This window comes from Ornithodoros turicata, chromosome 9 (assembly GCF_037126465.1).
Source record: "Ornithodoros turicata isolate Travis chromosome 9, ASM3712646v1, whole genome shotgun sequence".
NCBI lineage: Eukaryota > Metazoa > Arthropoda > Arachnida > Ixodida > Argasidae > Ornithodoros > Ornithodoros turicata.
The window spans coordinates 6,074,339-6,099,170 of record NC_088209.1 but is presented as its reverse complement, the minus strand read 5'-3'; the positions used below and the strand labels follow the sequence as shown (position 1 = coordinate 6,099,170).

The following is a 24,832-nucleotide window of genomic DNA, read 5'->3' as shown; positions in this document are numbered from 1 at the left end:
ATTCGCATTGGAGACATTTGCAATTTTTTTTGCAGAAGTTTTTAAAAACCTTACGAAAGCTACAAAAAATTTATAAGTTCGGTCTCTCGCTTTTGGAAGTTCGTAGCTCGTTTACTCTAGCACATATGTGAAATGTAGTCAGTAGCATTTACGCGGAATTCTTTCTTGAATATTTACGTGTCCATGTCATGCCTGTCCATGCCTCCAGTTGTTCACAGTATTGAAAAAACTTAAGGTATGTACGGCTCCGTGAACTGCCCCGTCTTGCCATCGTACAGTAGCGCCACATTGCTGGTCAGAAGAGAACTTCATATCGTTCCGCAGAATGCAGTCACTGTTCTGGCACCCTATCCCAGAAGGGGTTTCCCCGGCAGCGGAAGCGCGAAATTGAGGTCGTGAAACCTGTCTGAAGAAATCCACGTTGAGTAGGTCGTCGCAAAATAATGGGAAGGCCTTGAGTGAGAATAGGGAGAATAGGCGGCATAGACGAGGAAAGCTTTGCTACACAGCATAGGTGGGGAGTAACGCGTTACAAAGTAGTGCGTTACCGGTAACGCGTTACACTCGAGTAGTGAAATATGGTAACGCATTACATTTGGGAGAAAAGTAATGAGTAACGTAACGTCATTACATTTTTAATAACTAACGCGTAACGGCGTTATGCGTTACTGCGTGTTCGGGAACATTGCTTCATCGTCTAAACTTGTAAGCTTGAGCGAGGAGCGTGCCTGCAGAATCCGGGAAAATCCCCGATTTTTTCTGTTCACCTTCAACAGTGACAAGAATTAAGGTCACATCGACACCCACAAAAAACGCAAAAGAAGGGTTATTGACCTATACCCTGGTTGAGATGTCACCTTCATTTACCACCTCTGTTTTTCACTCCCTCTGGTGTTTTTCGGACGAATGGGGCAAAAGCTGCAGAAAAATAGCCTCTACCATCTGAACAAGTAACAAAGTACCACGGGATTGGCTGTTTGGATTTTTACTATGTGAGATAAAAGGTCACCGTCTCTATCAACCTTGACAAGGAGCACTCACTGGTCATTAGGCGTCCTCTCAGCCCTACGGGCGAAGCTCACAGACGAAAATTTTGAACATCAACTACTTCTGGGTGCAATAAATCGTACGCGTAAGTTGTGTTCATGCGAGACCCTTGTTTGTGCCCAACATTGCTTGTATTGATTTGCGCAATGCACTTATGTGACTCAACCAAAAATGGTACATGTTAAGCAAAACCTCATGAAGTAATGCAAAAGTAACGGCATTACATATCGGAAGTAACGGCGTTAGTAACGCGTTACCTACTACCGCAACAGTAACGAATAACGTAACGAGTTACTTTTTGAAAAAGTAGTGAGTAACGGTAGTGCGCTACAAAATAAAAGTGACTTCCCCACCTATGCTACACAGCCACACAATATTCGTCTCGCATCGCATGCACGTAAAAAGAACGGTAGGGTTAGGGGAGGTGAGGCACAGTGAGACCGAGTGGTGTTATCATTCGCTCTCCCGATGTGTTGAAATTGGAAGACAGTTTTCTTTCTTTTTTTTTTAATGAGGTAATATCAAACAGTCAAAGACTGGATTATGGAAAGGCCGAAAAATAAGGAATTCCAAGAGTATGTCTGCGAAATAAATAATTTATGAATAAAACGTTGAAGAAGACTCCACGTAGAAATTCACTTTTTAACTGAACTTTTTCAAAAGAAGCTCTTTCTCTATCCACAGCTGTAAGATCAACCCCAGTACACGAGGGATGCTGCCAAAAAGTGGCATGCGCTGGACAAGATCATACAAAGTTATTTTAAATGCATAAAAAGCATTTAGCACATTAATTCCCAATACCTGCCCTGAGCACAGCGTTGTGGATCTACCTGATGTAGCAGATGTAACTTTTCGAATATATATTTTTCCTTTCTTGGTGGCCTCTGGCTTTCGATAGTTCTTCCGAGTTCTCGGGCTCGGGGTCTAATGATGGGTGTAACAGGGGTGTCACATATTACACCCAAAAGAAGGGTGCTTATTGGGTATATTGACTCAAAAAATGGCAAGTTCTGAAAAAAAAAAAAAGGCTTGCTCCCAAAATTCACGGAACACTATTTGTACTGATGTACTGCAACCTGCATTTGCAAGTCTGAGCGTCTTAGCTGCCTAGACTCTTGGGGACATGTTTACAAAAAGAAAGTGCCTGGTGGGTGATTGCCAGTGAATGACTTGTACTACCCACTCAATGAATTTTAGAGGAGATGGTGTCGCTCTATATATTTGGCAACCCGAACGTGATTGTCGTCGTGTACAATAACACAGTCATCTCTACTTTTACTTTTTGTTTTCTGCCTAAGTGATCGAAAGTACGTTATCTAAAGAGAAGTTTGGTGAAACGATTTATTCCTTATATTAATTCTCAACAATTCTATCCTACTTACTTTGTAAGCTCATTTTTTATCGCAGTTGGAATAACAATTTCCGTATCTTGGCTTCCTTACTTTTCGACCTTACGGTAATTCGGTTTTCTGGCTTTCCGGCCTGCTGATAGTTCGATTTTCTGAATTTTCAGCCTTCTGATCGTTCGATGTTTTAATTTTTCGGCCTTTTAAGTTTCGACCTTCTGATATCTTGTCTAGGTTTCGAAGGATACATGTATGTTGTAAGGACCAAATTTAGGTTCACCTGCACATAGGCGCAAAGTAAATAAACTAAAACTGGGTGTCCGCCCATTTCATCGAAAATCGTTTGGTCGAATGACGTTTGATCGACGCCGTTTGTTGGGAAGGCCGAAGGCGTTTGTTTTGAAAGGAGTTCAAAGCTCCGTGGAGTGGGTCGTACGCACCTGTTTTTCCGTAAGTTTTGATTCGAGCATACGGTGCAGGCAATCAGTGTCCTCTGCTTTTTTATTTATTTGTTTGCTTTGTTCAGCCGAAGAGGGGAGGCCACTGGTTATTTTAAGACCTTTGTCATTTACGAACAACATAGCTGAACAGGAAAGTGGGTACAATCCGACGAATTACACAGCCGACAGTCTGTGCTTCTTCTGGGCGCCCTTCTCATTGCTGGCGGCATATTTAAAGGGAAAGTTCTGAAATCGGATATCCATATGTGTTCGAAAGCCGCTCGTCTGTGGAAACTATAAGAAGGAAATTTCGCCATGGTACAACAAAACATATTAAATTAACAGCATATAAAGCATTAGTTCCGAGTGGCTCGGGACTAACATCTCCATTTTTTTTCTTTTACAAATCAATCAATCAAAACATTAGGAAGGGAGTTGCCTCAGGACAGAAGCCGCCGATATTTCGAACAGAGACTGTTCTTCTTCTGTTCTTCTGAGACTGTTCTTCAGAGACTGTTCTTCTTCAACAGTCTCTGTTCGAAATATCGGCGGCTGCTGTCCTGAGGCAACTCCCTTCCTACATCTCTACCGGTTAGCTGGATTTCTACCCATCTACAATCAAAACATTAGTTCCCCTCATTTAGAGTATGCATCTGCAGTTTTGGATCTCTGCACATCCACGCTGTCCGAGAAAAAGAAAAAACAAATAAAGAAGACAAAATGCAAAGGTCTGCTGCACGGCTTATCTTGTCTAGGTTTCGGAGGGCTTATTCGGTTAATGTTTGTAGCGACAAATAAATTTAGATTCACTTGCACACAGACGCAAGGTAAATACACTAAATCAGAATAGTCAGTTAAATACAAAATGCGTCCGCAAAATGTTCTAGTGTGAGAACTCGGAGCCAAAGAAAATTCAGCAGGTATAGGCAGCGCGCGCTTGTTTGAGGGAGCTGCGATCGATCCGCTGAAAGCGACCCCCGTGGCAATCGGCCGCAAAACGGCGTGGTACCAGCGGGGCGTTCGCATATGCATTGCCTGTCACTTTTTGTGTACGACGCATGCTAGTATGACGATTTCACGTGTTTTATACGCCGGCTTCGCGCCTGTTGACACCCGAGACCACTTTCGAGGCGGTAATCTGAAGAAAGGGTACCTTCTTCAGAAGGCGAAACATGTGAAATGCGTTCGCGAAGATGTTTTCACGGACGGGACGTCAAAGATAAGTGCGCAGTGCCTTGCCCAGACGAGCACACGCACGTACAACGTAACTGTTCAGGTAAGTCTGTTAACTTGTTGTTGATGACGTGCTGTTAACGTCCGTTTGACACATTTGCAGCTTCAGTCACCTAGACCACGTGCAATTCTCGAAGCACATTGTACTTGTAAGGGAGGTGTGGCTGGCCGTTGTAAACATGTAGCCGCCGTTGTTACTGCCATAAACAACCCCGAAGACGACTCCTGCACTAGTGTGCCCCAAGCGTGGGGCAGGCCTGGAAGTCAAGCGTCAGGCAGCTACGTCCGGCTTCCTTTCGAAGAGCTTTATCCAAGTAAGTAATCAGCCGAAACTCTGTCAGCTGTGACGATAATGTGGCATGTTGATCGCCAGTGTTCGATATCTACTTTAGAATTGAGGTTAGTATGTGCATTTTGCGTAACATAGATATAAGTAGCTTCGCTTATAGTGCCCTAACATCCACCATCCATCCTTCTACCCTTCAAGAGCCATGCAATGCACCCAAGCCAAGCTGCCAGTCAGTCTCACCGTCCTACATCTTTGACCACTTCCCAGGCATTGGCTCTCCTTTAGTCCACAACTTGAAATATGAATATCAGGACCCAGTTGAAAAGGGGCGCAGGAGTGTTTTAGCATCGCTTGTTGATGCTGCAGCTAACATGCATGATCAGGAGCTAGTAGCTGAGCTGCTTCTGAGCAGTAGCTCAAGAAGATCAGTATTTCACACAATGAGTGTTGTGAGGGTCGATCTGCTAATGGGGCATCGGTTCACAAGGAAAGACTGGTTAAAGGAAGTGGGCCATGACACCGCAAGCTTTTACAAATTTGCTATTGGCTCCCGCTGTCCAATTGACATTGGCATGGAAACACGTGGGCAACGAACAAATGTGAGGTAAAGTGCATAAAACACACCGCTTCAGTTGAGCATGCTGCATGCTTCTTCGAGGCCGAAATCAAGCTGGCTTGTGTTTTAGTATGCATTTGCTGTGAGTGCCATTTGTCTACATGTTCACTTAAATGTTACCTGCCACCTGCAAAGAACGTGTACATGTGCACAGGTGGTTCCAGGAAAGGGCATTACGTCTAACAAGCACAGAGTGCCACAGAGTCAGAACAAGGGTAGCAGATTTCGAAAAACTTGCTGAAGCACTGAAAACCACCAGGCCACTGAGAACAGCGGCCACAGCATACGGTGAGTATTCCTATCAGTGATCTTCATCAAACATTAGTGTGTTTTTGTGATTTAACACAAAATGCACATTCGCTGAAAGGCACGCAGATGGAGGGAGTTGCTGCAAAGGAGTTCCAGAGGAAGTTCCCAACAATAGTGTATCAGGTACTAGAATCAGAACTGTTACTTTCAAACGGTTAATCTCATGCCTTTTCCAAATTTTTCAGGCTGGGCTCTTGGTGCACCCTGAACAAAGATGGCTATGTGCAAGCCCGGATGGGGTAGTGCGGCTGGCTGATGGCCTTTATTTGCTTGAAATCAAATGCCCATTTGGCCGGAAAGGACAGCCAATCATTGACTGCAAATCTGAAACAAGCTACGTTCAGTACCTACAGTATGAAGGAGGGAAGCTGGTGCTTAAAAAGTCGCATCAATACTATACACAAGTGCAAATTGCAATGTATGTCATGAATGTAACAGAGGCATTCTTTTTTGTATATTCTGATGCGCAGTCAGTGAATGTGATGGTAGAGCGTGACGATGATCTGCTTAGTGAACTTGTTCCAAAACTAGAGACATTCTATTTTACTCACATGCTGCCAAGAATGGCTCCCAGGTCTAAATGAATATGTAATTAGACCTTAAGTTTTCTGGTTTAATTTTTTTGGTTAGTCCACGTATTCTAGTCAGTTCAATTTCTGTAAGTTGGGACCTGGTGCTCTGTATGATATTTCAAATCGTGTTGAAGCAATAAATGAGAACGGTCTGCCACTACCTCCATTGGCTGCATCTGTCTGTGTGCCCTGTCAAAAAATAAAATATAAATAAACAAAAAGAATAAATGGCAATTTTACATGCGCACTTAAGTAATACACAATATTGCTTCTGCAAGTACAATGCCTACCACAGATGATGATGAAGGTGGTTCCAACGCTCCACTAGAATCTGAGGAAGGAGGCTCATTGTATGTTTCATCCTGGAATTCCTCATCTTGCAAATCTCCATGCAGTCCAGGCACACCATCTTCTTTACTAACACAAAGTGTCACTGAAGCCGTGGTGTTGCCATTACGTTGAGATCGCCGCTTGAGTCTGTGTCCGTAAAGCCAGGTAAAGCTACCGTTAGCGGATGTAGCAGCAAACACACAAATGCGAACAACTTCGTGCGTTGTGTCATCGCTAATGTGCTAATGGAAATGTCGAAGGTTGCTTACCTTTCATAACGCTCAACAGGCGCCAATCCCACGACGGATTTGGCTTTGTACATCGCTGGAAATACTGAGGGGACGTAGGAAGGATGCGTCTGGTCAGCGCTTTTTTCGTTGCCGACGAGGTGGCAACTGCAGATGACAGTCGTCTGGCTTGGCTCCCAAGGAGTGCCATCCGGGCTACACGAAGCAATCACAAAAAAGTACAAACCATCTTAGAACCGAAAAACTCAACCACAACAGTTTTAGACTTACTTCACTCTTCGTACAGCCGCTATCCATTGTCGCCGACGCCCTTGTTCGAACCACTTGTTCGGAAATGTATAAAACTTCACACGAGGCTGTTTCCCCCTCACGTTCACCTTACTGTTGTGGCACCCTACCACGCAGCAATAGCTGCCGTTTTTTCGTGGTCTTTGCGATTCCATGCAAGCAAGCGAAGCGAGGCCCTGCACTCCTGCACTGCCTACGGCATAGATAGTACCACGCCGTTTTGGCGCATTCCGTCGAGCGGGGGCGATAGTGTCGGGACAAGATTTAGCGCGCGCTGCCTATATATAGATAAGCGAGGGCCAACGAAATATAACATTTGGACTCCGCGCTGCGTCCAGAAAGTCAGACAAGCTAAGATAGCAAAACATCAAGAAGTCACCAGATGCAGTCCACAAAGGGACAAAAGGGAAGAATTGGCTTTCGTCGGGACCTCCTTCTTTCTTTGTAGCTGAGTTGACCTTGGCAACCCAAACATGACGTGAGAACCCTGCATCTCAATAGTCAAGGAGGTCACACGTGTTTTTGGGACTACACAATCCTGCGGAGGAGTGAGTTATTTGTACTAAGGGTAATGGTTACAGCTTCCTCCAGGCTGAGACCCGTATGTTCGTGTGGCGCCATCTACGAGCGAAAAAATCGTGAATCGGAGATGCCGCCTCACTCGTATCCCCTCTTAAGATGATGAATGGGGACCTTCATCTTGCCGGTTGCAACAGCGTTCGTGATACATGCAGAGTCTGAGAGACTTGCTGGAAAGTAGCTGTCGTGAGGCTGGAACATACAGACGGACAAACAGAACGACCCGACCCGCGTGATCCAGTATCGCACCTGACCGGCAATCATGACGTACAGGCGCATATCCCACTGTTGTTTGCTTTCCTTTTTGTTGTTGTTAATCGCTGCGACCTTTCATGGAGCCGAACCCATGACTGAACCCATGAACTCCTTCTTTTGACGACCTTCACAGCGCAGTGTCACCGGTGGACTATAGCTGGTAAAAAGGAAAAGCAAAGAGAGGAAAAGAGAAAAAGAGAGGAAAAGCAAACAAGGAAAAGCAAAGAGAGGTTAGTACAGATCATGGAAGTACGAGGGAAGGGGGCCAGGGGGGAGTTCCGGCTCTTCATTCGCAGCTAGGTAGTCAAGAACTATACCCGGTTAACCTTTCCTTCTTTGTCCTCATCAGCGGCAGTCCGAGTCTGCATATCCGAGCTTTCGATTGCCCTCATGCTACTCTTTTGCCTATTAGTTGTAAGTCCCCCCCCCCCCCCAGGGAGTTCTTTGCCTTACACTGAAAAAAGTCACAGGAACGCCCGTGGTACCGATGGGGAGGCGAGAAGCAGCGACGCTGCGATCACTCTCCCGTGTATTGTCTTTTTTCTTTCTTTTCCCTTCCACTTTTGACGGTAGTACAAAAAAAGGCAAGAGAAAAAGACAAGAAGCAAGTTCCAAAACAAAAACAGAAATAGGTAAAGATATCCTGAGAAATGAAAATGCACATAATATTACAAAGGATAAGAAGGGGAGAAAACGACACGAAGCAACACAAGCGGTTTCGTAACGTGGGCTTCACCTGATACCAAATTGCTACATTTCGCCATTCCCGGCGGAAACTTACGTACAGTCTGGCCCTGATGGTAGTTTTGTAAGGTGGGCTTCACCTAATGCACCCGTGCGCTAGGTGAAGCCGACTTGGCGAGTGGTGACGCCTACCAAAACAATGCCGTATTGTTGTTCTCACTTTATGCTGTCGTTCTTGCAACCCGTCTGACACTGCAACTGTCCGTAAGTCGAAGCGTTTCTTATAACCGCGAGCAGACCAGTCAGTCTCGTTTGAAGTGTCAAAGAGTGAAGGCTCCGCCCTGGACGTGAAGCCAAATCGCTCTTCGCCTTGGATTCTTGCAGTTTCAGGTGTGTAATTAATATAACTGTGAAGTAATATGTTCGACTGCGCCATGCATTTTCATTGTCTGTTTACTCTATTTGCAGGCGATCTGCACAACGACAGGGAAATAGAACGCCAGGTGAAATCGTTAATTACTGTATGTTTTGTGCAGACGATATGTCATATCTCTCTACGCTACTCTACATAGGTATCCTGCCATCGTGTTTTCTGGAACTATATGTCTTGCAGGTTGAGCGTGTATGACGCAGCGGTCTCCAGCAAGAGGAACGCAAGCACCGTGTTCAGTGTGGCGGGGACTCTTGCTCCACATTACAATGCCTAGAAGTGCCCAATAAACCATAAAAAGCCCATGGACGTCCTGATCTGCTCCAGACGTCCTCGTCCAATTTAAATATCATTAGGACATCCACAGGTAGTGCCACAAAGGCTGTCAATTACATGACATCCTGAGGATTGTATTTCGACATTCTGCTCTGGACGTAACGTGGTTCTAAGGTGGGTGTGAGTGTCACTTCAGTGGAATTAGATATGCATGATACCAGGCACGTGCCCGATACAAGATTTTTCAGTTTAAATGGACAAAAATTATTGTGTACAGTTTGCTACTTTTGCTTCTCGGGCCGCGATGGCTGCATTGGCTGCATGCCAACACGAACTCCCGCGTCCTTGCCTGTTCACCATGCCACCAGCCAGCGCTGTCTGTGCGCAGTTTTGTTCGGTTCGCTTTGGCTGTAACGGACGTTTCTCATCGCCGCGAGTGGTACGCATGATCTCGAGCGTAATATTGTTCCCCTAAGTCTGCAGCTATTAGAGGGTTTGTACTGTTGTTCCCAGTTTATGCTCTCGTTCTAGCAACCCGTCTGAGAAAGAGCCCGTAAGAGGAAATGTTTTTGCCAACACCCAGCAGACCATTCAGGCTCGTTTGAAATGTCAAGTAAGTACGCGGCCCTGTATCTGAAGCCAAAATCGCTCTTCGCCATCAGGCTTTTTGCCGTGTCAGGTGTGTAATCAATATAACTGTGAAATAATATGTTCAGCTGTGCCATGCGTTGCATTGTAGATTTCACTCCACTTGCAGGCAACCTGAACAACGCCAGGGAGATGGAACGCAAGATGAAACCGTGAGCGACTTTGTGCAGGCGGTATGTATATGTCTTGACACATACTGCACATGACTATGCTGTCTTAGTGTTTCCAAAAAGATATTTCTTGCAGATTAGGCGTGTATGACGCAACGTGCACCAGGAAGAAAGACGCAAGCATTGTGTTCAATGCGGCGGAGACTCATGCACGTCATTACAAGATGTGCAAATGCTTTGAGAAAGACAAGTTGGACCGGAAGTGAGAATCTATGTGCTTTTTTTTTTTTTTTCATTGTTGTTCAGCGTCCGATCATTGCGAATTTTGTGCCTGCGTGAGACGAACGCTCAGGTGTGTTGCTGATGAATGGGGATGCTTTCAGAGGTATGTATACTCGTGAATGGTGAATAAAGTGATCTCTTGCTGTACTGTTTCGCGTGGGTTTTTGCGGGTTCTCATCTCCCCCAGACATGAGCGGCTTACTTCGCAGAACATTTCAGAAAGCATGTTGACAGCGACGGGGAGGGGCGGTGAATAGCTTGCCGTTGCAGCATTTTCAAGATTGCCATAAACAGCATCAATGCAACTATTGTGCCACATCAGCATCAAGGCAGCCCTCATGTTAGCATCAGCATCAGAGCGGCTCTAGTGTTAACATCACCCTGAACAGCTCTGTTAACATTAGTATCAGAGCAGCTCCACGTGTTAACATGAGCATCAAGCCCAATCACATCAAACGTGATATCACTCGTCAATAGGGAACACACCCATAAACACGTGTTGCCACGGCAGTGCCTCTGCTACTCTCGTTACATGCTATGGCTTAACCTTGTTCTGTACACAACGTGTACATTTTTGTCTCCATTCTGCAAAAAATGCTTATCAACTCAGCATATGTATGAGCTCCTAGCTGCTGTGGTACTATTGTAGTTTCCTATCGTACTTTTAATTCATTCTAGTCGAGAGTATTTTTATGAAAAGCTGTCTTACTGTACTCAGTCAGTACACCAATAAACTTTGAAGCTGAACCACATATTTGCATCATGATATTGCTCAAAGTATATACACCTAGCATAACATAAAAAAACGTCCCAACAATGTACCAGATCATGTCTCTGAAAGACATCCCAGTGACATGGGACATTTATCATTACCAATTTTGTGCCCCCGTGAGTTCAACGCTCAGGTATGTTGATGGTAAATGGATATGCGTTGAAAGGTACGTACTATACGTAAGGTACGTACGGAGTCGTGAATAAGTGATTTGTTGCTGTTATCTACTGTTTCGTGAGGTTTCTCGTCGGTACTCATTTTCCGCAGGCATGAGGGGCTTTCTTTGCAGAGCATTTCAGAAAACAGAGACTGTAACATATTTAAGATTGCCATAACCAGCATCAGTGCAGCTCTCATGTCAAGATCAGCATCAAGACAGCTCTGATGTTAGCATCAGATCTGATGTGATTTGGGACACTGTCTTGATGCTAACATCAGCTGATGTTAACATCAGCATGAGAGCGGCTCCGATGTTAACATATCAGCTGGTGTTAGCATCACGACAGTGTCCCAAATCACATCAGACCTGATGTCGCTTTTTTCAATAGGGAGCTAACTTCGCAAATCTGAGCTTGTAGTCTAAAAGAGCAACACGCTCTCCATAAAATGAGCCTCGAGAAAAATATGGAACCGTTTTGCGCTTTGCTATGATTTCTTATTCAGCACGCGGGGGCGTTCATTACTCGCAGACGACAGTGGCTATACCCATGCGGCTGACGGTTGCTCGCCTCCATGGCCGCGACCGCAAGCAGGTTTTTTTTCTATGTAGGTGGTGTTGCCGGGCTGGAGTGATGGCCTCTGTCGTAGAAGTCTGAAGATCGGCTTGTCGTTTTCTGGTTAGCCTCGTACGTGTTTGTACAGCCAGGAGCGTAACGTTTCCCTGAACTTGGTCATTTCAGCACTCACACTGGTAAGCAGAAGTCGCCGTATTTATCGAGTTTTCTTATTCTTCACGAAGCAGACGACCTCGGAGACAATCGCCTGCGCTGCACTCCCATTTGTGTGCCCTGCTTAACTTATTCTGGCTCAGGTGCAGAGGGAGTGGGAATCTTTAAAACTCGTTTATTTAATGTAATAATAATAATAATAATAATAATAATAATTTATTTCCACATGGTGGTGGAGCCGGGACAAAAAGCTATTTCTAGCATGGCGAGGGCCCCGGTCTCCTGCAGTGCAGACGGTGCGTACATTCATAAATAACGCGTACAAAGATACACAGTTGCATTCAAACAAACAAACAAAAATAAATACAAAAAAGTGAGAAACATGGTCACAGTCGAATACAGTACGTGGGGAAGCAAAAAAAAGTTTTACATATCAGATATCGTTTGGCTCACCCAAAAATAGAAGTTTAATCTGGTTGTTTATTGGTATACGTATGTCTGGGCCAAATCCAAGATCATTTAATATCCGTGGTAACTGTACACTGATGTTTTGATCGCCGTAAGACGTTCGTGTAACGGGACAGGACCACATGGCATCTCTCCTGGTAGGATAAGTTTTGGCTTCAGCGGAGAGTTTTGCAAGTGAAAGGAAAACGTAATTTTTGTTCTTGACAGATGCACTATATGTTGTCAGACATTTATACTTTAATAGGTCAGCGACGCGGATTATTCGGTAACGCTGAAAAAGACCTTGCGTTGAATGATGTATATTAATATTGGCGATTCCACGGGTGAACCTCTTTTGGATTACATATAGATTGTGCAGGTTGGACTGAGTAGTGGTGCCCCAAACAAGGTGGCAGTAATTTAACATGGACAAGAATAATGTATTATAAAGAGTAACTTTCACTTTGCAAGGCAAAATATCTTTGAATCTATATACCCTACCTGTTACACCTGCTAACTTGGAACAAAGGTAATTTATGTGAACGTCCCATGACAGTGTCTCCTGAAAGTGGACGCCAAGAAACTTCACTTTATCGACAATTTCGACCACAGAGTTACCCATTAAGAGGCTCGTCTTGACATCTATAGGTTTATTTTTTGCCCTAAAGATAATTGCCTTCGTCTTGGTTGGATTAATTTGTAGGAAGTTTTCCACAGCCCATCGGTTTACTTTGTCTAAAATTGCGTTGCCTGCTTCTATCATGCGATCTGGGTCTTGGCCAGGAATTAGTATAGTGGTGTCATCAGCGTAGAGGATAAATTTTGCCGCTTTGGTTATTTGAACTATATCATTAACGTAAAGGTTGAAGAAGAGTGGTCCCAAAATACTACCTTGGGGTACTCCAGAGCAAATGTTTAGAGGGTGGGATACTGCATTCCCTAATATTACTCTCTGCTTTCTGCCTTGTAAGTACGATGTTATTAGTTTATGTGCAATACCACGTATTCCATACCATTTCAATTTTTGGAGAAGAGTTTCATGGTTTATAACATCGAACGCTTTGCTGTAATCGAGAAAAATGGCTAATGTGAGTAGTTTGTGTTCCATGTTGTTTATGATTGTCTCCTTAGCTATCAAGAGCGCAACCTCTGTGGAGCTTCCAGCTCTGAAACCGAATTGTTCATTAGCAATAACTTCATGCTTTGAAAGAAATGGCATTATTCGAGCGAATATTATTTTTTCGAAAATTTTAGAGCACACCGGTAAGACCGAAATGGGTCTGTAGTTGGAGAACTGATTTTTATCGCCTGTTTTATATATAGCTGTGACCTTCGCAGTCTTCATCCTAGCAGGAAAGATGCCGATTTATTATAGATGTGCGCTAGGTAGGGGGATAAAAAGTCAATAACATGTTTCATTGGAGCGATCTCTAAGCCATCGACGTCAACAGCTCTACTATTTTTTAATAATCGTGTAACCCTAGCCACTTCAGAAGCATCGGTTGGGTAGAAGTAAACAGAGTTCGCACACACGTTGTTTGTAGCGGTAACATTCAACCGGCTGCTCATTGTCGTGAACGATGTAAAGTATTTATTTAGGGCGTCAGCCAATTCATTGCCCTTTATTTCCTGTCCATTGACTTGCATATTAGTGGGCGTTTTTGTTGCCGGATTTGTATTCAATAGTTTATTCAGTCTCTGCCAGGTTACTCGTGGGTTCCTTATGTCTGCGAACATTGCATCGTAGTAACTTTTCTTAGCACGTCGTATAGTTTAGTGTTTATAAAGTTTCGCATGCGTTTAAATTCTTGTAGGTGCTCAGGCAATCTAGATTGGAGGAACTGTTTGTATTTCTTATTGCGCTTTCGAATGAGTCCTAAAAGTCATAAGTCCTGTCATATGTTTGCTTTCGCAGTGGGAACGCAGTATTGTAGCAGTCCAAAAATAGTTTTAGGAAGAGATCATAAGCATCATGAACATTGTTCGTGTGTAGCACCGGTTGCCTGTTTGACGAATAGACAAGCTCTTTGAATGTTTCGAGTCTCCTTTCCGTTATAGCCGTACCCCATACGTCAGTATTAGGATGTTCTTTCCGTGATAACTTTAGGGATAAAAAGATTGGCATATGATCACTAATACTGGCAGCAATTACTCCACTGCAAGCAATGGATTCACGACAGCAGTTTGTAATCAACAAGTCTAGAAGTGATGACGTATTCGCCGTAACTCTGGTAGGTGTATTAATGACATTATACATATCGTGCAGTCGCAGCGTATTGGTAAATTCTCTTTGGGACCGGGATGACTCCAATACATCAACATTGAAGTCCCCACCCAACACAATGGTACATTTTTCTTCATTTCCAACTGTGAACAATGTCTCTAACATATTAATTAAGGAGGAGAAATCTTTCTGGGGTGGGCGATACACAACAGAGTAAATATCCTTGTGACATCTCAGGGTTAGAATTTCAAAGTCGGGTGTAGAGACGGAAAACTGTTCCATTATTTCGCATTTAAGACCTTTATCTACCAGAATAGCTATGCCTCCGCCTTTTCTATTTGCTCGATTCAGATAGAAGTGTTCGTAGTCAGCATGAATAAAGTAGTCACAGGGCCCGCGACACCACGTCTCTGTTAGCATCATAATGGTTATTTTATCAGAAAATTCGGAGAGAAAGGTATCTAGTTCACCGAATTTATTTTTTACAGATTGCACGTTCAGATGTATGAACTTCAACGTTCCGAGGTCAGATAGCGCACCCAAGCAGCAAAATGCACTGAAAGTCGAGTGCAATAGGGGTGGACGGGTAGATGAAAGGCCTTGAACCGATTCATGAAACTAGAGAACATTGATAAGACACATACCGTCCACCCCTAATGCACTCGACTTCCAGTACATTGTGCTGCTTGGGCAGTTGCTTCTTGCGGGGAAAGATAGTTTTGTTGAGTCATCAGAAAAAAATAAAAAATAAAGTGTCAGCATCTGGAAGGCAGTCGCACCGATCATTTTATCTGGTCAAGGTCAGTCATCGAGTCAATTCGAATTGCTGGCTGTCCATCAGCTTTTCTCACAAAAACTGTGCCTCTTGATGTCCACACGAATCTATAGGATTTTTCCTTTGCTTTCACTGTCGCTGACCAAAACAACTTTCTTCCTTGCTCAGTTAAATTCTCCTGAATATACACTGATTTCGTTTCAGCCGTGGTCCTTAGCTTGTTTCTACGTTCCATCCACATGTCCCTCTGAAAACGGTTTACAAATTTAATGATGACAGGCGCTATTTTGTTTGGTTTTGTGGGCAGGCGATGTACTGCCTCCACGTTTCCACGGTTGAGGGCCGGTATCTCGAGAGCAGATGCAATGGCATTCACTTTTTCAAACAGGTCTTCGTTTATCGTCCACGCTATGTCATGAACCTCGATATTGTTCCTTCTGCTGTACTGGTCCATCTTGTTCACATGTGATCGCAATCGTGAGAGTTCTTCATTGTTTCCTTTCGTTTCAAGAACAGTGATGCGTCTTTTGACATCTTGGATTTCTTTCCCTTGTTCTGAGATAGTTTGCAGAACGTCATCGTATTTGGCAGATAGCATTTCAATGGCAGTTTCAATGTTATCAACAGTAGTCTTCATTGAAAGCAATCTGTCAACATTGATCTTAATATCATTAAGGCTTACAAGACTCTGAGTTATTGCACCTAACTGGTCTTGAATCAATTTCATGCTGTTGTCAGTTTCCTTAGGTGTTTGTTTGCTGCGGGACTTGGCTGTAGTGCACGTAGCACATTTCCATTTGCTTTTCTCGAATATTCGTTTGTTGTAGGAGTGCTCTGTTATCCCGGAACATTTCCCGACATGGTAAAGATGTTTTATAATAAGTAATAAGTAAGAATAAGTAATAAGTAAGCAATAAGTAAGAAAGTAAGTAATAAGTAAGAATAAGTAATAAGTAATAAGTAAGATGTTTTCGGAAGGGAAACTTAACCAATTAGACTGTGAAACCTTGCCGAACATTACCGTACCGGGTGCGATAGTCCTGTTAAACACGGACACGAAAACGTCACTGTGAAACCGACTTGAGCCGCAGTCGACACACAAGACACGCGAAGTGCCTGGGAAGTATGCCTTGGATTGACTCAGGACCTTTTAAGCACGGGTTGTCCCCGTCTATTTCCTGGAGGATATACGTAAATTTTGCCCAATGAATAAAAGTATTCCAGACGTCGAATCAAGGGAGACCGGTTCGTTTCCTGTTTACTACTTTGCATTTCTAGATACCCTGTGTTTTTGAATTTATTCAGCCCTATGTAGAAGCTGCTTGCGTGACGAGGGAGTCGGGGAATGCAAGTTGTTTCCTCGCTCGTATTTTGTCAAGCGAACATATACATTGATGTTGTTAATTATGATGATTATTATTATTAATTATGATTATTATGAGGTACACTGTTAAAAGAGAACTTCGCCACATAGCACGCTCCTAACCCAACCATCATTCCGATTGATATCATTCTGTGTATTGATTTGTTGAAAATGGGAGGAGGCGCCTATCTGGGACAGGTTATCTTGTCCCGGATAGGCGCCTCCCCCCTGTTTTGAACAAATCATTTCTGTGTCCTGATTTGTTCAAAACAGGGGGGAGGCGCCTATGACAAGATAATGTGTCCCAGATAGGCGCCTTCTCCCATTTTCAACAAATCAATACACAGATTGATATCATTCGGAATGATGGTTGGCTACAAGCGTGCTATGTGGTGAAGTTCTGTTTTAACAGTGATTCATAGCGAGTTAATGATGATGAGTTGGATTTCTATGGCGCAAAAGCATCTATGGCCATGATGCGCCAAGCTATAGGTAAGTTTGTGGGGACACTGTTGAAACAGAACTTCACCACATAGCACGCTCCTAGCCCAACCATCATTCCGAATAATATCATTCTGTGTCCTGATTTGTTCAAAACAGGGGGGAGGCACCTATGACAAGATAATGTGTCCCAGATAGGCGCCTTCTCCCATTTTTAACAAATCAATACACAGATTGATATCATTCTGAATGATGGTTGGCTATAAGCGTGGAGTGTGGTGAAGTTCTGTTTTAACAGTGTATTCATAGCGAGTTAATGATGATGAGTTGGATTTTTATGCCCCAAAAGCATCTATGGCCATGATGCGCCAAGCTATAGGCAAGTTTGTGGGGACACTGTTGAAACAGAGCTTCACCACATAGCACGCTCCTAGCCCAACCATCATTCCGAATAATATCATTCTGTGTCCTGATTTGTTCAAAACAGGGGGGAGGCACCTATGACAAGATAATGTGTCCCAGATAGGCGCCTTCTCCCATTTTTAACAAATCAATACACAGATTGATATCATTCGGAATGATGGTTTGGCGTGAGCGTGCTATGTGGTGAAGTTCTGTTTTATATTTGTGACGATGCCCACTTGAGTGCGGACAACAACGGCAAGCCTCCTCGGCACCATCACCGGTGGTCACACCGTGATGGTGACACCGGTGGTCATCAGATCAAAAACCTGTGGTAAGTGGTCATATCGAGTGACTGTACACCTACCGTGCGAACTCCATGAATTAAGGCGCATCTTGGTACGAACCACCAATATCCCATATGTCGGGTGTAATCGTAAACCATTTGTTTCAAGTTAAGAAACGAGAGGCTCTATCGTCAGTAAACATGTAGCTTTGGTTGGCATCTCGAGAATGGCACGAATACAGATATTATTCGCTGCTTCCTGCGGCGTAACAGATTTGCCTGATCATTGTAGCAGGAACTTCCTCCCTGCGTGGCACAAAAGGCTCCGTCTTTGTCGCTGCTGACGACAGGGTCCTCATCCCCGAAAAGATATCGTTGATTTATGACCCACAGAGGAGCTCTTTCTACTTTTTGTCAGCTTCACGCAAAGAGCTACACATGCGGAGAGTAGAAAAGAAGAACGGGGGAACACTGAGAAAAGAGCCAGATGCCTGGATGATTCAAGAAACGAGGTTTCGGCCGTAGAATAGAGCAAATTAGTTATATCAGATCGTGTCACAGAGTCTCTCAAACAGACGAGTATACCAGTATGTATAGCAAAAATCGAGACTAAATGGGATGTATCTCGTTGCACCGTGGTCGCGTCCATGCCAAAAATCTTTCTGGCGGACCATCATACTGGAAGTACTGATGTATTTCTGGACTCCGATGACTCGATGGTCCATTGCACTTGATGGTTCATCAAACATGGATTTTCATTTTGATCTTGCTGAGGCATTGGGCAGTGGTTACCAGGTCGACGTTATCTTTATTGATTTTGCTAAAGCGTCCCATTCAATTCCACATAACAAGCTAATCACCAAGTTAAAATCAATTTTAAATAATACAAAACTAGTCGGATGGATAGAATCTTATCTTCAGTATCGAAAACAATACGTTCAAATAGCCTCAACACTAGGTCACATGTTCTGGATGTGATATCAGGCGTACCACACGGCTCCGTTTTAGGTCCTTTGTTGTTATGCTAGTATATTAACGACATTCCCAACGTGGAGCGTCTGGGAGTTACAATGCGTCTGTATGCAGATGACACAGTACTTTATAAACGTATTTCTTGCATAGACGACCAGGTAGTACTTTCGAGAGCCCTGGAGAATATTGTTCAGTGGTGTAATAAATTCCAACTGAAAGTGAATACACAGAAAACTGTGTTTATGCATGTAACAAGAAAACGTATTGTTCTTCCGCATAATTATTCTATAGGTGATGTCTCCTTAAACATAGTCGATTACAACAAGTATCTTGGCGCACAGTTTCAACCAAATCTTTCATGGACTAAACACGTAGAGGCTGTACTCCAAAGGGCTCTGGGAAGGTTGTTCCAACCCAAACGTCTGCTACGATACTCATCTTACGATGTGCGGTGAAAAGCGTATAAATCGCTAGTCTTGCCATTAACGCAATATGTCTGTCCAATTTGGGATCCCCATCTTGCCATACACTCTTAACTCGGTACCCTTTAGTAAAGGGTAAAAAATCGCAATATTTTACCCTCTATTTCAGAGGTTACCAAGTACCCTCTGAGCAGTACCCTTTATAAAAGTTACAAAGACACCCACTAATTAGAGGGTACGGCCTTCAATTCAGAACTTGCCGGTAAAGCTTACGCCAACATGTGGCTTTTTATACAGGATGTTTATTTTTATTCGCAACTCTGTAGCGCTCATTTGGCAGGTGGGTTATGTGAATTTTCGCTAATTAACTGATCCGTAGTTACAAACACGTGCGTCAGGAAATGTCGGATATGTTTATAACTACGGATGGGCTAATTAGCCAAAATTAACATAACCCGCCTGCCAACTGAGCGCTGCCCTGATGCGAATAAAAATAAACACCCTGTACATTGTGCGCATATGGACAGACATTTACAGAACACACCAAGGTACCAAAATGCACCAACAGAAAAGGAGATCTTGCACATATGTATATTACAAAAACAGGAGTCTATTTAGAGGTCTTGTATGACAATTGACGTTGCGAACACTTGAAAGGCCACATGCTGACACATGGTGCACCAGTGTGATTCTGATGTGAGGAGAAGCAATGCTCGCTTTACCAAAGATATATGGAAAGAAAAACGATCTTTAAGTGAGAAGTAATGCATAAAACTCTGCGGAAAGCCAGCGAGTCAGAACAATTGGCTTATTTTTGCAAAGCTAAACAGACACAACAAACCAGAAAATTGCACCTGAAAAAAATTTATTCCACATTCGTGTTGCAGAGGCGAGCGAAAAAGACACAGTATTACGTAAAACGCACACAACCTTGAGAAATGTGAGTGTATGCAGCCCTCCAGCCACTGCCCTCCGCTCGAAGAACTTCCTGATATGAAGTAAATAAGCAGGTAGCCAGTAAATAACCTGTAGTACCACTCAGAGTTTTATGGAACACCTTTCAAGCAGGGAGGCGCCACCACAAATGCCAAAAGGAAAAAAAAATAACGATCACATACCTTCTTCTATCCATGTGTCGTGTGGCACCTGAGCCTCAAGAGGCGGCCCTTTTTTACGGCATCTAATTCTGCTCCATCTGCAAACATCAGCAGCCCATTATACCTAGCCAGCAATTATGTACGAAATGTGCCGTGGCCGTTACATACGTGAAATCGGAGGCTAGCAATACGATAAAACTTGTTGCGTTGAGTGCCTCTATTTGCCTCTATGGCAGCCAGGGCCGGCCAAAAGCCAAGCCAAATGGAGAGGTTGCTGATTCGTTGGCTGCTAGGCATCACGACGCATTTTCATTGGTCGTATGTCCAGTGTTGCCTGAATTATCTCAAACTATGGGCTCTATGGGGAGCTGTGGGCACCTGGCTTGATTACGCAGCGAAATCGAAACTGTCTGAAGTGCGGAACTCTTGGTGGTCGCGGCATTGGCGATAGTTTTCCACCTTGTAGAAAGAAACATGCTAACAGTATGCAAGACTGCAAACTTACAGTCCGTATTTATACAGCATTCATAATATTTACTCGACGTAAATGACGCTGAAACAGATACAAAATAACAACGTGCACGTAGATTCGCAACTGTCGTCTCGAATGGGAGGCTGAAACGCGGCATTATGCTGCAAAACAGAACAAAAACAAACGAAAAGAACATAACAAATAACCTCCGGCGATTTTGCTTCGAAGTTACGGTGTCGGAGTAAAGGGTACGTTTATAAGTTACAACACGTTGTTTTTCTTTTTTCCGAGATGTAACTTCTATTGCTGTTGTCAGAGTTCGAGGTAACTCGTTACAAGTAACTCGTTACAAGTAACTCGTTACTGTAACTAAGTTCCTTTTTTTGGGAACTTGTAACTTAACTCGGTACTTTTGCGCCGTGATAACTTTCAGAGGAACTCGTTCCTTTTTTAGGTAACTTTGCCAAAGTAACTTAAGTTAAGTTCCAAGTTACTTTTAACTCGCTTTTCACTCACGTCCACATATTTTCTTGCTGTCTCTCCAGTTCCCTCATGGCATTTTTTGGCATAAAACGTGATATTGAATCAATCAATGAGAGTCAATCAATGACAGTATTTTGTTCAGGAAGTAAGAACCGCTGCCATTGAAATGAAGCTGAACCATTGTGCGCCCACAGGGAGTAAGATGCAAAGCGTTCGAATAGACCTCTACCAGAGAAACGTCATTGAACGTCACTGAAACCGAAAAAAAAAAAAAATACGAAACTGAAGGAGACGGCTGGTTTCCACGAACGGGCACTTGTTCGCTGCCTCCCACTGAAAGAAAAGCAGGACAGTGGGTCGCGTCCCTTTAAGGGACCATATCGCAATCCCCTCAAGACCGTGGCTTTCGGGCGCGACCTTGTTCACCTCTAGCGTCGAGCGTAGTTCAATTCTACCAAATTTGTAGTGCTCTCGAACACTATGACGTTATTTGTTTACAAACAGGGAGGTGCCTATTGTTGGACAGAAACGAAAACGATCTAAGCATGTTGCACTCTTCCGCAGGCAACTCAAGGTCTAACACAAATGCTCACTCGCGCTACCTCCTGCGTAATGTTATTTTGTGTCCGAAGTAACTTGGAAGTAACTCGTTCTTTCTGTTAAGTAACTCAGTAGCTACGAGTTACATTTCAGGCTGAGGAACTTCGTTATTAACTTAGTTACATTTTGCACACGGTAACTTAACTTGTAACGAGTTCTTTTTGACGGGTAACTTCTCAATCTATGGCTGTTGTAATGACATGACTTCCGTCGCTTTTAACCTCTAGATATACGTTACAGAGATGTAACCTATAAGAAATGTCGAGATCTACGTCTATATATGAGTAGACGTTACATGTTTCTAAAAGTTACCATAAAAGGTACGGGTTTAAGAGTGTACATAAAAATAACTTAGAAAAGGTTCAGAAGAAAGCTGCCAGATTTATTTTTGCAGATTATCGCACAACAACATCTGCATCAGGTTTATGTCGCAAGGCTAATTTGCTACCAGTCGAACAATATTTCAAGCTACACCACCTTAAATGTTTCAGTTGATGACAAGAACCCCGCTTTCTTCGCGTTTGATCCCGGATTGTCACATTTCTAGACACAAGCATAATCGACATTTAAAGGACATCGTAGCTCGTACGGATGACTTTAAATACCAGTTTTATCCAAAAACAATACGTGAATGGAACAGCCTTCCGGTCACCATTGTGAACCAAGTTGATATGTATTATTTCGTTGAAACTCTAGAACCTGTTTTGCAGTCCAGCCACCTGTAACCGTCCACTTGTGGACTAAAAGTATCCCAAATAAAATAAAATAAAAACTTGGTGGTTGATGGCCCACCGGACAGGAGAGTGACCATACTATTATTTGCCTCCAAAGGAAGTCTGTACTGATTCAGTCACTTGTCGAAAAGACAAATGCGGAATGACACAATAATAAGAGAACGTACAGCTGTTAAACCTCCTGTGTCCGACAGGTCGCGAATTTCTTTTACGCAAGTATTTCGGCATCGCACGGAGCTGCCTTTGTTTATGCGCGTCGTACCTGCCGAGATGTAAATCGTCAAACACACAAAACTTCAAGCTCTGACGTCACTGGTGTCGTAACCACGTGGTCTCTCACTCGGGGTATCCCAATATACTTCCACAGTTAAGAATCCGCATGTTCAAAATCTTAGGCGTTCAAAATCCCAAACGACGCTAGCGTAGCGTTGCACGCGTGCCCAACTGTTCCCTAACCGCGTGGTGAACGGTCAAAAAAGAAAACAAAACGAACCTAAAAACTAACCCAACCTAACCTAACCAAATTCAAACCATTTCTGTGGTTTGTGGCCGCTATATGCTAAGCCTAACGGTCGCCTAAATGCTGGCTTTTATTCACGACAGTGACCTCTGTCGACGAAGAGATCACGCAATTCAGTAATATGTATTATTCAGCACTATCCCGCCATTCTTTATATTAATGCTTCGTCGTATTCGTCGTTAATATTTCGCATCCGGAACCATGGTTACGAATCCAATACCAATGTGTTCGGTACACTACCACGAGCTATTTGCCAAATTTCTTTTTCCAAAACCGCCCGGGTGATGAGGAATCGAATTTAAAAGATCCGGTTTCGTTTTCATCCTCGAAAGCGCCAGTGCCAACAACATCGCGTGACGCAAGGTGGAATCTGGCTAATCCGCGGTGAAGGACGTTGTCGTCTGCCGCCAAGTCTGGGGCGGCTGTGTTTTTTTCCTGCACGTCGCCCGTATTCCAGTGTTGCGGATTTGAATCCACGGATTTGATTTAAATCCGGATTTAAGTCCACCGGAGGGCTGCCGGATTTGATTTGCGATTTGATTTGCGCAAAAACATATGGACAGGACTTGGATTTGGATTCAATCGCATTTTCCATGCATGATCTGGATTTGGATTCAATTGCCCCTTTTTCAGCGGATTTGCGCGTGGATTTCGCCAAGCTCCCTCACAAGATGCATGGATTTGAAATTGAGCGAAGCGCCGTTTAGCATTCTACGCGAATTGATGTGACCTTGTCGGAAATCTGCACACGCACTAGCGGCGTCCTCTCTCCAGAGCGACAGGAGTAGCCGTTTTGTTCCAATCACTTCCCCTCATACATCCAACGGGTCAAGAGATCCATCGAGTCAAGAGATCCACAGGTGGATCTCTTGACTCGGAGGATCTCATGACCCGTTGGAAATCTTGACCCGGTTGGATCTCTTGACTCGTCTGAAGGTTCGCCAGGCTTGGATCTCTTGACCCTTTTGTGTTACGTCGTTAACTCTAACATCGTTAAGCAGAAATTACTCGTATCGAAATACGAGGGACTCGTTTTACGTGCGGTATAAATGGGATGCAAATGCAGGTGGCAAGTCAACAACTCATTTTTATTGACTTAGTTACTTACTTTGTAACACATAGCGCAATCAAAGAAAAGCCGACAGTTCTCTTATGTCATTTGTGTTAAAAACAGGTGGTTGCATTGTAAGATCAACAAAGTATTTATAGGAGTGCTGTCATTTTTTATTTCTTTTTATTTTTGACAGCGCTTCGTGTTCGAGATTATTTCTACAGTTCGCGTGGGCTACGTACACTCACGTTGGGTGGGCCGGCTGCTGTTTCAAGCACGTTGACTATTCAAACACCTGTCGTATCACAGCAGGCTCGTAGTCGAAGAGCCAAGTCGCTGTTGTGGACAGACGTTCTACATGGCGGGAACCGTCTAATCATGGACTCTCTAAGGGTACGAAAGATAGCTTCATATGCGCGAACATCTGTTTCTTATTTATATATTTATTTTTTGTGTTTTTTTCATCAAGTTTTCCCGTAATTTTTCCCGCCGTCCACAAAACGACAAAGCACTTTACGCTGGGCCCATTATTATTGGTAACAAACTTCAGTTCTGGCATAGCGTGGGGACGGCTGCGCCAATGGACATAAAAGTACAAACAAAACTCTCAGTCAAGCAGTATACCCTGCATTTTGGGGTTGAGGTCAATGAACGTGACAGCTCAATGTTGATTGGAAAGCACTGTCAGACAGTATTTTCCCGCACAGTTAGTAAAAAAATAGAATAACGTCATAAGGGTGGGGGCCAATGAAAAGAACGCGACAAGGATGCGGCCTACGATAGTACGATTCTTTGTAGGTTGAGCTCAATATTCTTGGTAACGAGCATTCATTCTGGCATAGCGTGTTACGGAGCTAGGTGCAATGGACATAAAGGTACAAAGGCAAAAGGGGGACTCGCCG

The 24,832-nt window shown here is 43.7% G+C and overlaps 2 long non-coding RNA genes across 2 annotated transcripts; both read left to right on the top strand.

The window, feature by feature from the left end:
* Positions 1–4,077: 4,077 nt before the first annotated feature.
* On the top strand, positions 4,078–5,182 carry LOC135369251 (uncharacterized). The gene is made up of 3 exons (XR_010415025.1): positions 4,078–4,109; positions 4,170–4,380; positions 5,126–5,182. It is a non-coding gene; the product is annotated as an uncharacterized LOC135369251 (long non-coding RNA).
* Positions 5,183–5,197: 15 nt separating this feature from the next.
* Positions 5,198–5,991, top strand: LOC135369250 (uncharacterized). The gene is made up of 3 exons (XR_010415024.1): positions 5,198–5,259; positions 5,339–5,403; positions 5,466–5,991. It is a non-coding gene; the product is annotated as an uncharacterized LOC135369250 (long non-coding RNA).
* The last annotated feature ends 18,841 nt before the right edge of the window (positions 5,992–24,832 follow it).